Raw genomic sequence first — 12194 nt, 5'->3', positions numbered from 1 at the left:
CCTGGGGGGGCGAGCTATTGCGAGACTGCCTACTACCTCATAGTTCCCTTCGTCCGGTTAGATCCCACAGGCTGAGCCTCCTTCAGGTCCCGTCGGCCAAGCAGTGCCATTTGGCGGGGCCGCAGAGGAGGGCTTTCTCTGTGATGACGCCCACGTCTTGGAACCAGCTCTCCCTGGAGATTAGGACCGCTCCCATCCTGTTGGTTTTCCGTAAACTGCTTAAGACCTGGCTTTTCCAGCAGGCCTGGGGTTTATAAAATCTGACCCCTGGATGACTGTTCTTGTACTGTTTGTTTTGTTATGTTTTATGGTGTTTTTATTGTTAGCTGCCCAGAGTCCTCTGGGAGTGGGGCGGCTTATAAATTTTAAAAATAAAATAAAATAAATGGCTACAGCACACTGACTGTTGTTGTTTCTACTACCGTCTGGAGCCAGGGTTTTTCCTCCATCCCATTTGACTCTGAACAACTGCTGAGGAATCCTCAATTACTGCTGCTATAATGGCCTTGGGCTGTTGGATATCATCATAGCATTGACTATCAGGGCTGGTTATTTTCATTCCTGGAAGCCCCTCCTTGATGACAAGAGCCTGCTACCTCCTAACTCTGCATGAGCTCGGGCTGGAAGAGACATCTTACCAACCCCTAGAGAACACCACTGCAGGGCTTGACGAGGGGGGACGGGCCTGGGATGGCCTGGGTTTCTGGCAGCCTCTGAGGAGGTAATGCTACAGAGCCAAGGTTGCCTACCCCTGGTTTAGAGTGAATAAAAGTACAGGAGAAATCTTCAGATATCTGAAGGGAAGAAATACAACACTGGATAGAACAATATTGTTTTCTGTTCTTCCACAGGACAGACATTTTTTTAAAGAAGGTACAGATCTGGACTAATTCCTCTCCAAAAGCAAATTCTTGTTAAAGATGAAAAACTTTGTTCACTCAGATTTTCTAAACAAAAGAGTAAGGAATTACAAATATGTAATTATTTTATCCCAATGAAGAATGAGAAAGGAACCACAAATCTCTTTGTGTGCTAGTGTAATGCAATCTTGTCATTAGTATTGGCCAACAGCCGATCAGCTAAACAGGCTGTTGGCATTAGCATTTAGTGCAACTGATTGCAGAAAACATTAGCATTTAGTGCAACTGATTGCAGAAAACATTAGCATTTAGTGCAAACTGATTGCAGAAAACATTAGCGTTTAGTGCAACTGATTGTGGACCTTCTTTTAAATGAAGGAAGGCAAGCTATATCATCTTAAAACAAATTAACATGAATCAATCTGACAGCAGTATTCTTTAGTATATCTGTTGAAAGTTGATCTTAACTCCAGATTTTGCGGCTGTTTCAAATCAGACCCATGTATTTTTCATCTAACCAAGCAAATACAACTTATGGCCTTCAAAGCCTTGGCACTGCTCTTCAAGCTGTTCCATAATTTATGATGAACTTTATGTTTTAATGCGACAGAAGAGGAAAACTATTGAATACATGAGGGAGTAATCTTACTAACTGTGTAATTGAAATGTGACTTTTATTCTTGACCCATCTAATTCTTGGACCTGGACCCATCCATTATCCAAACTGGGTCTCCCTACATGCTAGTTAAAGACCAGTTGGGGTCTTCAAACCAAGAAAGGTTGTACACTCAAGAGCTATTCAGATTATTTATGGAATGTTAAAGCAAGCTTGGTTTCTTCCTCCTTTACATTGCTATGTCAGAAGGAATAACTTCAAAAGAATTCATAATCTGAGGAAGCTGCTCATAAATCTATTTGTGCCAGTACAAGGTTCTGCTCTTGACATTTGAAAATATATTTCCACAGTACTTCATGTAATTAGGATGTAGATGCCTGCAAAGAGGTAACAACAGCAGATTTCTTCCCATGAGAGTATATATTAGCAAAGGTCCATGAGACTCTTGATATTTCCTGTTCATTTGAATAGCCAGGGCAGATTCAATTCTGAAACCTAAATTAACAACTGCCTCCTCTCTGATATACTTCGCTAAATTCAAAGTACCTAACCACTGGAGGGCATTTGGTCTGGCATGATGTCATGCCCTCCCTGTCCTTTGAAGGGTGATACAGGAAGATTACCTAACTCACGGGTATCAAACTCGATTGCATCACGTGACCTATCGTGATGAATCATGAAGTTTTTTGCCTTTCCAGAGCCAGCGTGGGTGTGGCCTATTCCTGACTCATCTGGGCTGCAGGCCGCCAGTTTGACACCCTTGACCTAACTGGAAAGACAATGCCTTTGTGACTCTGGACACACAGAAACAATAGAGCGTGTGCTTCATCAGTTGCCTGTATCAGACATTTTACTAGCCTCTTTATTGCATTTCTGGTTTTTTTTTAGTTTTCTACCTGTACTCTACTGGCACTGGGCTGCAAATAAACAAGGTCTAATAGCTATATAAATGTGCTATTAAAGGTGGCTGAATAATTGAACTGTCAGGAAAAATCTAAAAGGCAAAATTTGACACTGATGATGATGACAGACCTTTAGCAATAGCATTAGCACTTAGGCTTACATACTGCTCTATAGTGCTTTACAGCCCTCTCTAAGTGGTTACAGAGTCAGCATATTGCCCCCAGCAATCTGGGTCCTCATTTTACTAACCTCAGAAGGATAGAAGGCTGAGTCAACCTTGAGCTGGCCAGGATCGAATTGCTGACAGTGGGCAGTCAGCCTGCAATACTGCATTCTAACCATTGTGCCACCACATTTATTCATAAAATAGGAGCTACCTTAGAAAAATCAATTCTAGTACAGACACAAGAGATAATTAATTTTCAGGAGGACAACCCATGATTTCATAAATAAATGAAATCATGGATGGACAACTTTTTTTTTCTTCAGCCTCAAAGAAAAAGTGAAATCATGATGTCACAAGAGTGGTCTGTGCCAAAATTTTCTGCTGCTGGGAAAGGTTTCAAAAGGGAAAAAAAGGTCCTTAAATGTTTTAATTGTCTATATAAATTGAATATGTGGATGGATGGACAGAGAGAGAGAGGGAGGAAGGGAGACAGAGATCTTGCAGAAATGGAGGCAAATACCCTAGAATTGTAAGTTTTGATATATCTGATTAGTCCAGAAAGAGAAATAAATAAAATGTACTGCAATAATTGAAAACCCAAACTTTTAAATCTATGCCCAGAGCTTCCTGAATGGATTAATGGTTCCTCTACCACAGGGGTGTCAAACTGCCGGCCCGTGGGCCAGATGGGTCATGGCGAAACCGCGCCCACCCCATTGCCGATAAAAGTCATGCTACATCTTGACATGTCATGTGATGTTGTGAGTTTGACACACCTGTTCTACCATGTAAACAACCAGTCTTTTCCTACTGTCTGTTCTATGTATGATGCCAAAGAAAATAATTTAATCCAAGGCAGTCCACTTTAAAAACTGGTGAGAGATTCATTACAGGCAATTGGAAATTAGTCAAATTAGTTATAGTCTTCTGGTTCATGGAAGAGAGAAATTCTGTTTTCCTGCTTGGACCAGTTGTATTTCTCTCAGTCAGACTAGTACCTTCCAGCTATGTTCGAACCACAACCTTCAGAAATTCTAGCCAGCAAATCCAGATGACACCCCATCAGGAGAAGTCCATCTAAACTAAAGACAAATCTGACCTGAGCTAGGAAATATATAAGATAGAAGAGAATATTTATACCTCAGTGTGGAACTATGGGGTCCTCAATGCTCTCTGGGATTGGTGGTTTTCTTGCAGATATTTCATTATGAAACTAGGTAAATATCACTAGTGCTATGATGTTACCTACAGTTTGTTGCAGAAAAGTCTGCAAAGAAAACCACCAAGCTCAGAGAGCATCAAGGAGCCCATAAATATATAAGAACCATTTATGTTAAGCCCACCTTCAAGTTGACGACTGATGAACTACAGCTAAAATAAATTTAAATATTGAAATATTTAGAAGGGGTTTAGATGTAAAAGAAATTTAAATCTAATTTACTGGAAAGAAAAACAGTAATTAAACTAAGAGAAGACTTCACATTGTGCACTACCAGAAAATGGAAATGCTGGCAGACTCTTTATTGCTTAAATTTATATGGGAGCTTCATTCCTGAATGCTTTGTCAGAAGTTATTCTTCCCATATCTTCAAGTATTACAATATGTAATAAACTGATAATGCAGTGCAAACTTCCCTAAGGAGGGAAATGTAAAACAATAGCAAAATGAAAGCTGAAACAATGTGAAGTTTTAACTTGGGATATTTTCATGGATATAAAAAGAGAGATTTAAAGGGATTTTTGTATCATCCATTCATCTCGTATAAATGTGTACTTGAATCCTGAAGCATAGAATTGACTTGAGTACCTCAGATAAGTACACCTAGTCCCACACACAATTCTGTTTAGAAGTTTCCAAAAATACAATTATTCTCATTTTCCCATAGGGCCTTGCTTCTGATTTCAAAAGGTGAATCAAATTAGATCTCCTCTTAAAGTGTACTTTGTTCCATGATATTGTCATTTTAGCAATTTTAATAGAAAACTTACTATTGACTGTTAACTACAATAAAAAAATAGTGTAATTGATTTTATATGTTCTTTCTAATACTCTTTCAGCAAGGTAGTTACAAAACAGATCATTGACTTGAAATGTGTGTACTAATCAGCAGCCCCCAACCTTTTGGGCACCAGGGACCGGTTTTGTGAAGAGAGGTTTTCCATAGACCGGGGGGGGGGGTGTGGGTTCATGTGCTGCCTGCATCCCTTGGATGAGGCTTCGCTTATTTGCATAGCCCAGTTTCTGGTATGCCGTGGAATGGTGTGGGTCCATGGACTGGGGGCTGGGGAATCCTGTACTATATCAGTGTTTCTCAACCTTGGCATCTTTAAGATAATAATAATAATAATAATAATAATAATAATAATAATAATAATAGTAGTAGTAGTAGTAGTAGTAGTAGTAGTAAAGTTGGAAGGGACCTTGGAGGTCATCTAGTCCAACCCCCTGCTCGGGCAGGAAACCCTACACCATTTCGGACAAGTGACTGTCCAGTCTCTTCTTAAAAACTTCCAGTGTTGGAGCATTTACTGCTTCTGGAGGCAAGCTGTTCTGGACTTCAACTCCCAGAAATCCCCAACCAGCATGGCTGACTGGGGAATTCTGGGATTTGGTCCAGACATCTTAAAGTTGCCAGGGTTGAGAAACACTGGACTATATTATTTTGTAAAGATGAATATAAACTCTTCTATGTGTTGATCTTGATTTCTAGTGACTTCAGGACATGCCCATTTAGTTTTCTTTACAAACAATACACAAATAGTTTGTCATCCTACATGCATGCATACACAGAAACAGAGAGATATTGAGAGAGAGAGAGAGAGAGAGAGAGAGAGAGAGAGAGAGAGAGAGAGAGAGAGAGAGAGAGAGAGAGAGAGAGAGTGAGTTTCCCACTTGATCTTTGAACCCTGGATTTCTAGATGTTCTCCCATCCAAGTAAAATTCAGATCTTATAACAATTTTGGGGGTCTGCAAATGTCAGCTACATGTCAGCTTGGCAAGAATCTTGGAAGGGACTCTCCTATAATTAAAATTGAGATATATGTTTGATTAGAGCTGGGTTCAGAGAACAGTTCAAAGCTTTTCTTGATACTCTTTGGATATAGAGATATCAGCATTTTTTTTAAAAAAAGGAACAGAAACAAATTAACAGTTCACCTGTTATTACAGAGTTGGTTTAAATACAGTAAAGTGATGCTCTAACATGGGGAAAAGATATGTGATGAGTGATCCACTGATATGATTTTTTTTTGTCACAGACTAAGAATTTACACCCCCTGAATTTAGTAATCAGATTTAGTTAGCTTTTCTTGATGTCATATTTTATTAGGATTTATTTGCTCTGTGTCTCATTTCTCCTTGGAAGTCATTCTGCTTTTCGATCACTCCATGCCACAAAGACAAATGCCAAAAGACAACAGTCAAAAACACAAGAACCCTACTTTCATTTCCCTCCTATAAAATTAAAATGATGGGGGGGAATCAGAAATGTAATCATTGTGTTTTCTCATCCAGCTATGACACCATTTGGAGAAATGTCACATTATGTGTGTAGCCCCCAAATCATAGTCTTGTTTAGAATTTACAGTAAAACTTCTGAACCATGACAATAATTCGTGGAAGGGACAAAAGGATCTCAGGCAGGGATGTCCATAGCGAATGGTAGAAACTGGGCATGAAGGTGTGATCAAAGCTTCTCTTGTGTGTTTTGTGTGTGGCAGGACTAGGGGAGGAAGATGGGATGGTTGGACAAGATAGAAAACATGTGCCCGCTTTTCAGCTCAAACCCACATGACACAAGTGAGCTCATATACGTCTCTTGTAACTTCTAATTCTTTTCTTTATTTCAGCCAAAATAATTATTTAAGTGCAATGGAGGATGAAAATTCTACATATTTTTACAGATGATGAGACATCGCAACTACCTCAGTTGTTAGCTTGGGTCACTGCACTAAATTATAATTTTATGATCTTTTTTTCTCAAATTATTTGCAAGTTCATTCAGAAAATAATGAGAAGCAATAGGTATAGAAAAATCAGGGTAGCACAATTTGCTCAGAATAATCTCCCAGGTGTTTTCCTAGTAATCCAGCAACTAGAACTGCACACATTGTAAAAACAATGATCCCCATTCGGACCATCAACCCCATTGCTAAGCAATGTAATCATTAAGTGAGATATCGCATGACCGCAATAGATTTATGACCTCTTTTGTGCCATGGTTGTTAAATGAGTCACCCATGACCATTAAGCAAGGCATCACATGATCATAAGCTGGTAATTTTACTTTTTTATTGATTATTTAAAACAGGGGTAGTCAACCTTGGCTCTTTTATGACTTGTGGACTTCAACTCCCAGAATTCCTGAGCCAACTAAGCTGGCTCAGGAATTCTGCGGATTGAAGTCCATGAGTCATAAAAGAGCCAAGGATAACTACCCCTGATTTATAAGTTTTAATAAGATATATATATATATATATATATATATATATATATATATATGTTTTCTGAGGTTTTCGCGGGTGTTTGTATGTAGGTCTTTGGTTGTTCGGGTTTTCTCCCGCGTAAAATTGGAAGTGCTGCTGCTCGAAGCACGAAGCTCGAAGCACGAAGCTGAAAACACCAGCCTGAAGATGACGAATGGGACTTCTTCGAAACGTCGCCAAGACACTTCCAATTTTACGCGGGAGAAAAGCTGAACAACCAAAGACCATATATATATATATATATATATATATATATATATATATAATATATATACACACACACACACACACACACACACACACATATATATGTATATATATATGGAATGAATAGAGCGCGTTCACCAGGACGCTTGGCAACCTTTTAATATAGTAAAATACTTTAATTAAAGTATTTTAACTTTAAACTCTCCTGGTGAACGCGCTTTATTCATTCCATTTATAATTATGCCCGGGAGTCGCATTTTCACCATCATTATTGATATATATATATATATATATATATATATATATATATATATATATATATATATATATATATATATATATATATATAAAACCAAGCAAATAAACATGAGCACCAGGGAATGTTTAAAAATTTTAGTAAAATTTAGTAAAATTTAATACAATACCAATAAAATCACCATAAAAATTAATAAAACGCCTAGCTTTCGTCAGCAACTGCTAACATCATCAGGGCTCAAAATGCCGGTCAGTGGGAGAGTCCTCTTTATAGATTGGCCAGAGTCTGCACTCGGCTCCTAGATCTTGTCATTGGGCCTGATGCAATAGGCTGTTTCTCGGTTGCTGGTTTCTTATTGGCAATGATTGCTTTCTTGCATTTTTTGCTTGTGTAGCTGTCATTGGGTGTTTTCTCTTTGCCAAATTTTTAAACATTCCCTGGTGCTCACGTTTATTTGCTTGGTTTTAAATATGGATATACCCAGGGATCATATTTTTAGTGTAATTGTTAACATATATATATATATATATATATATATATATATATATATATATATATATATATATATATATATATGGCTATGAAACGTGCAAAAGATGACCACATGACCAAAGGATGCTGCGATGGTTATAATCATCCACTGATTCGGAAGTGCCTGAATCTCAAACACACAACTGTGGGGATGCTATGACAGTCATAAATGTAAGGACATGTCCTTTTTCATCAGTATTGTAACTGTAAATGATCTCTCAATTGAGACTACTTGCATCAGAATTAACCTAAGGAAGTTCTATTGCTTGGGAAAAGGGCAAATGCTATATTGATACAGCATTCAGTGAAAAAATCAGTGAAAGGCAGAAAAGACTATTCTGCTCCATTTTTCCAGGTTTTAAAAAAGACTCTGAATCCTCTAAAGATAATTTGTCACAACTTCAGAAAACATCACTATTACTAACTTCAGTAGTCATCTGTTACTAATAGAAGAAGTACTACTCAATCAATTTCATATGAGAACTGTATTACTTCTGATATTTCTCCTGTCACTGCTAGCTAAGTTCATTTTACACAGAGCTATTTTCATTTTTCTCCCCCCAAAGAGTGAAAGGAACTGATTAAGCTAACTGATGATTTAGCTATTAGTGCCTGCCCCATAATTATGCAACAAAATAGAAAAGCCACAACATTCTGATCTATGAAAAACAAGGGCTTTCCCATACTGCAAGTCAAATAAAAACTAAGATTATGAATCTCTTAATACCACACAATATTTATTAATTTTTTGATTATATAGGAAAGGCCAGTATAAATGAGGGAATTGCTCTCAGAGTTTCGAATGTTAATAGGGTTATGGAGATAACTAATAACTTGTCACGGAATATATAAGAAAGTGTGGTGATTGTAGGTAAAGAGCAGCAGAGAACATAATTTGAAATGTGTGAGTTGGATCCCAAAGGTATTTTCGTATCTGAAAAGATATCACCTTAGGATAGGTCTGTGAAGCTTCTAATTTACAAAGCTAATGTACTAACCATCTAATTATGGGGGCCAGTCTGGAACAAATCAACTTTATTTAGCTATACATGTGAGACTTGGTGGGTCATAATTTGTGGTGGTCTGTAGAAGAGCACTGTGTGAAAAAGCCGAATGTTAAAAACCCAACGGTTTATTTTGCCAGAGAAACTTCTTGCTCAAGGGGAAACATGCAAACCACTGGGAAATCTAAAGGACTCTCAGTGTGAACTCCAGGCATGACTTTGAAAGAGTAACGGTCACATGGTTTTCACCATCATCACTCCAAATGCATTCTGAGAACAGTAGGATTTTGCCCCACTTGTTCTGCTTTCATTTTAGCCAAGCTTTTTGAGCTATATTAATAAAAAAATTAACTGTGGTTCGAAGGATGTTTAAAATTATTTTATTTTAAATTCTTGGGCATCTTGAGCCTCCTGTGGACAAAGTGGCAGAGTATGTATTGAAACAATAATTGATTTCATCTGAGACTTAATATCTTTATAGGAAGATGAAAATTCTCACTCAGAGTTATCCGGAAGTTGAGTCATGATAAACTGAATTTCTTTTCTTTTTTTGGTTTGAAAAGTTTTGCTCTGCAACACAAGGTGTTCTAAGTGGCAAAGGACAAGAATCAAATACACAAGAGCCCTACTTTCATTTCCCTTCTGTAAAATTAAAAGGAGGGGGAAAAACAGAAGTGTGACCGTTGTGGTTTTTTTTTCTAGTTATGAAACCTTTTGGAGAAATGTCACATTATGTCTGTGGCTCCCAAATCATAGGCTTGTTTAGAAGTTATAGTACTTCTAAACAATGACAATTTGTAGAGTTCTCTGGAACTATGGTGCTGGAGAAGACTCCTGCAGGTCCCCTAGATTGCAAGCCGATCAAACCGGTCAGTCCTAGAGGAGATGAACCCTGACTGCTCTTTAGAAGGCCAGATCCTGAAGTTGAAACTCAAATACTTTGGCCACCTAATGAGAAGGAAGGACTCACTGGAGAAGAGCCCAATGCTGGGAAAAATTGATGGCAATAGAAAAAGGGGACAGAGAATGAGGTGGCTGGATGGAGTCACTGAAGCAGTAGGCATGAGCTTGAATGGACTCCAGAAGATGGTAGAGGACAGGAAGGCCTGGAGGAACATTGTCCATGGGGTCGCGATGGGTCGGACACGACTTCACAACTAATAACAACAACTGGAAGATCAGTTGTGGCAATCGGACTTCTTTTTTTGCTTGAAATGTTTTGCTGCTTTTTGATCACTCCATGTAACACAGGGTGTTCTATGTGACAAAAGGCAAAAGGCAACAATCAACAACACTAAAGTAACTATTTGGAGAAGCAGTGAAAAGAAGTGCAGTCACCATGACTCAATTTCCAGACATCTTTCTATGAAGTGTTTAAGAATAAGTCTGAGGATAAATATTATTTGGTACCAGCGGGACTTAGATTCCATAATGCATGAGGTCCTGGTTAACCAATATAGTTAGTTTTCTTCTAGCAACTACAATTGAGATTGGCTACTCAGTTGTTAAGTGAAATGGTCTCTAAATGAAACTGTTACTGTGTTATGACCTTACTTCAAAATTCCTTTGTTTTGCAGAACCTGGGAAGGTTGTAAATGTGAGGATTGCTTATAAAGTGACTTTTTCATCACTGTTTAAGTACAAAGGATTGCTAATCAAGGCAGTCATGAAATGAGGACTTGTAAGGACTTCTGTAAGGTGCTTTAAACAAATTTGCATGATGGGAGGGCATCTAGTTGAAAATGCTGTTTTTTGTTTGTTTGTTTGTCTATAATGTCAGAATGGTTACTTAACTTTCTCACCACCCATCAATTAATGATTATAGGAAAGGTCAGGCATCTACATATACCTGAATAATTCCAAATCACTGAGAGTCCAACCTTTGTTCTACTTCTGGATGTGCAGCCTGGGAACACTGCAAAAAGTATAGATTTCTTTCTCTAATATCAGAAAAGAACTACCATAAAGCTTTTGTACAGGCTAAGAATTAAGTATACAAACCTAGAATGCCAATGATTTAAGCATGTGGTTTGAATAGAAGATTCCTGCAAAACCTATGACCTCTTAAAGAGTGTCAGACTTAGAGACAGAAGCTTGGAGTGAGCATATTACAGTTTGACCCGAATGAGAGAAGGCTAAGATGAATTAAGTCCCATTTTCCCTGGTGGGAAAATTAACTCACTTTTCTAATTATCTCTCTGCCTTTGACCCCTCAGTTTATTCTTTTTATTTAAAGTAATAAATAATTTAGCTTGTTTGGTCAACATTTGAATTAATGATCCAGTGGAATTTGGGGGTGCATTGGGGGGGGGCTCTCAAAGCAGGGCAAAGCCAGGTTTTTCAAATTAAGAGAGCAAGATTATTCTTTAAAGGGAAGACAATATTTAGGTAGCAAAATATATTCTAGGTAGCAGAATATATTATGGAATCTCAGTTAAGCATTTTTTCTTGATATTTATTCAATTCAAAATGAAATAGAAATGACACACACATTCACACACAAACACACACACAGAGAACACATAATTGAATAGTTTTGAGTATCACAGAAGAAACACACAGCTGGTCTGTTCCAGGACCCAGAAAGGGAGGGGATAAAGAAGCGTAATACAAAGATGCTAGTAAAAGTAAAATGTCTCGGGAGAGTTTTCAAATGAAACCAAATCAATCATTTATTTATCTTAACAGTTGACTAGCTCTATTGTTCCCATGGTCTCAGTGTAGTAACAGGTCCTTATTCATCTTGTCTAGACTTGGAAACTCACCAGGTCCGGTTTGGATAGTTGAAGAATTAATAGTAGATTGGAACATTCCAGAAAAGATCAAAGGAAACCACTTCCATGCTTTTGTCAAGAAAACTCAGTAGTTTTGGTCATTTAGTCCCCAGGAGTCACCTTTCCTTCAGAATAATCTTTATATCATTAAGAACAAGAACAATGTTCTTGTTGTAAACGAGTAGCCAGTTTGGTCTAGTGCTTAAGGAACCAAGCTGGAAAGCTAGAAGCGGTGAGTTCAAGTCCTGCTTTAGCCATGAAAACCAGCTGGGCGACCTTGGGCCAGTCACTGCCTCTCAGTTCAATTGATCTCACAGAGTTGTTGTCATGGGGAAAACAGGAGGAGGAGGAAGGTGTGTTGAGTAGGTTTGCCACCTTGAGTTATTTGTAAA

The 12194-nt window shown here is 38.1% G+C and overlaps 1 protein-coding gene across 5 annotated transcripts in view; it reads right to left on the bottom strand.

The window, feature by feature from the left end:
• Positions 1–12194, bottom strand: part of NLGN1 (neuroligin 1) — a 554754-nt gene that overhangs the window by 310996 nt on the left and 231564 nt on the right. The gene's annotated exons all lie outside the window — the stretch shown is intronic.

Source organism: Crotalus tigris, unplaced genomic scaffold (genome assembly GCF_016545835.1).
Source record: "Crotalus tigris isolate CLP2741 ecotype Arizona unplaced genomic scaffold, ASM1654583v1 scf7180000017549.6302385, whole genome shotgun sequence".
Taxonomy (NCBI): Eukaryota; Metazoa; Chordata; class Lepidosauria; order Squamata; family Viperidae; genus Crotalus; species Crotalus tigris.
Note: the sequence above shows the minus strand (reverse complement) of the source record. Positions and strands in the feature narration are given on the sequence as shown.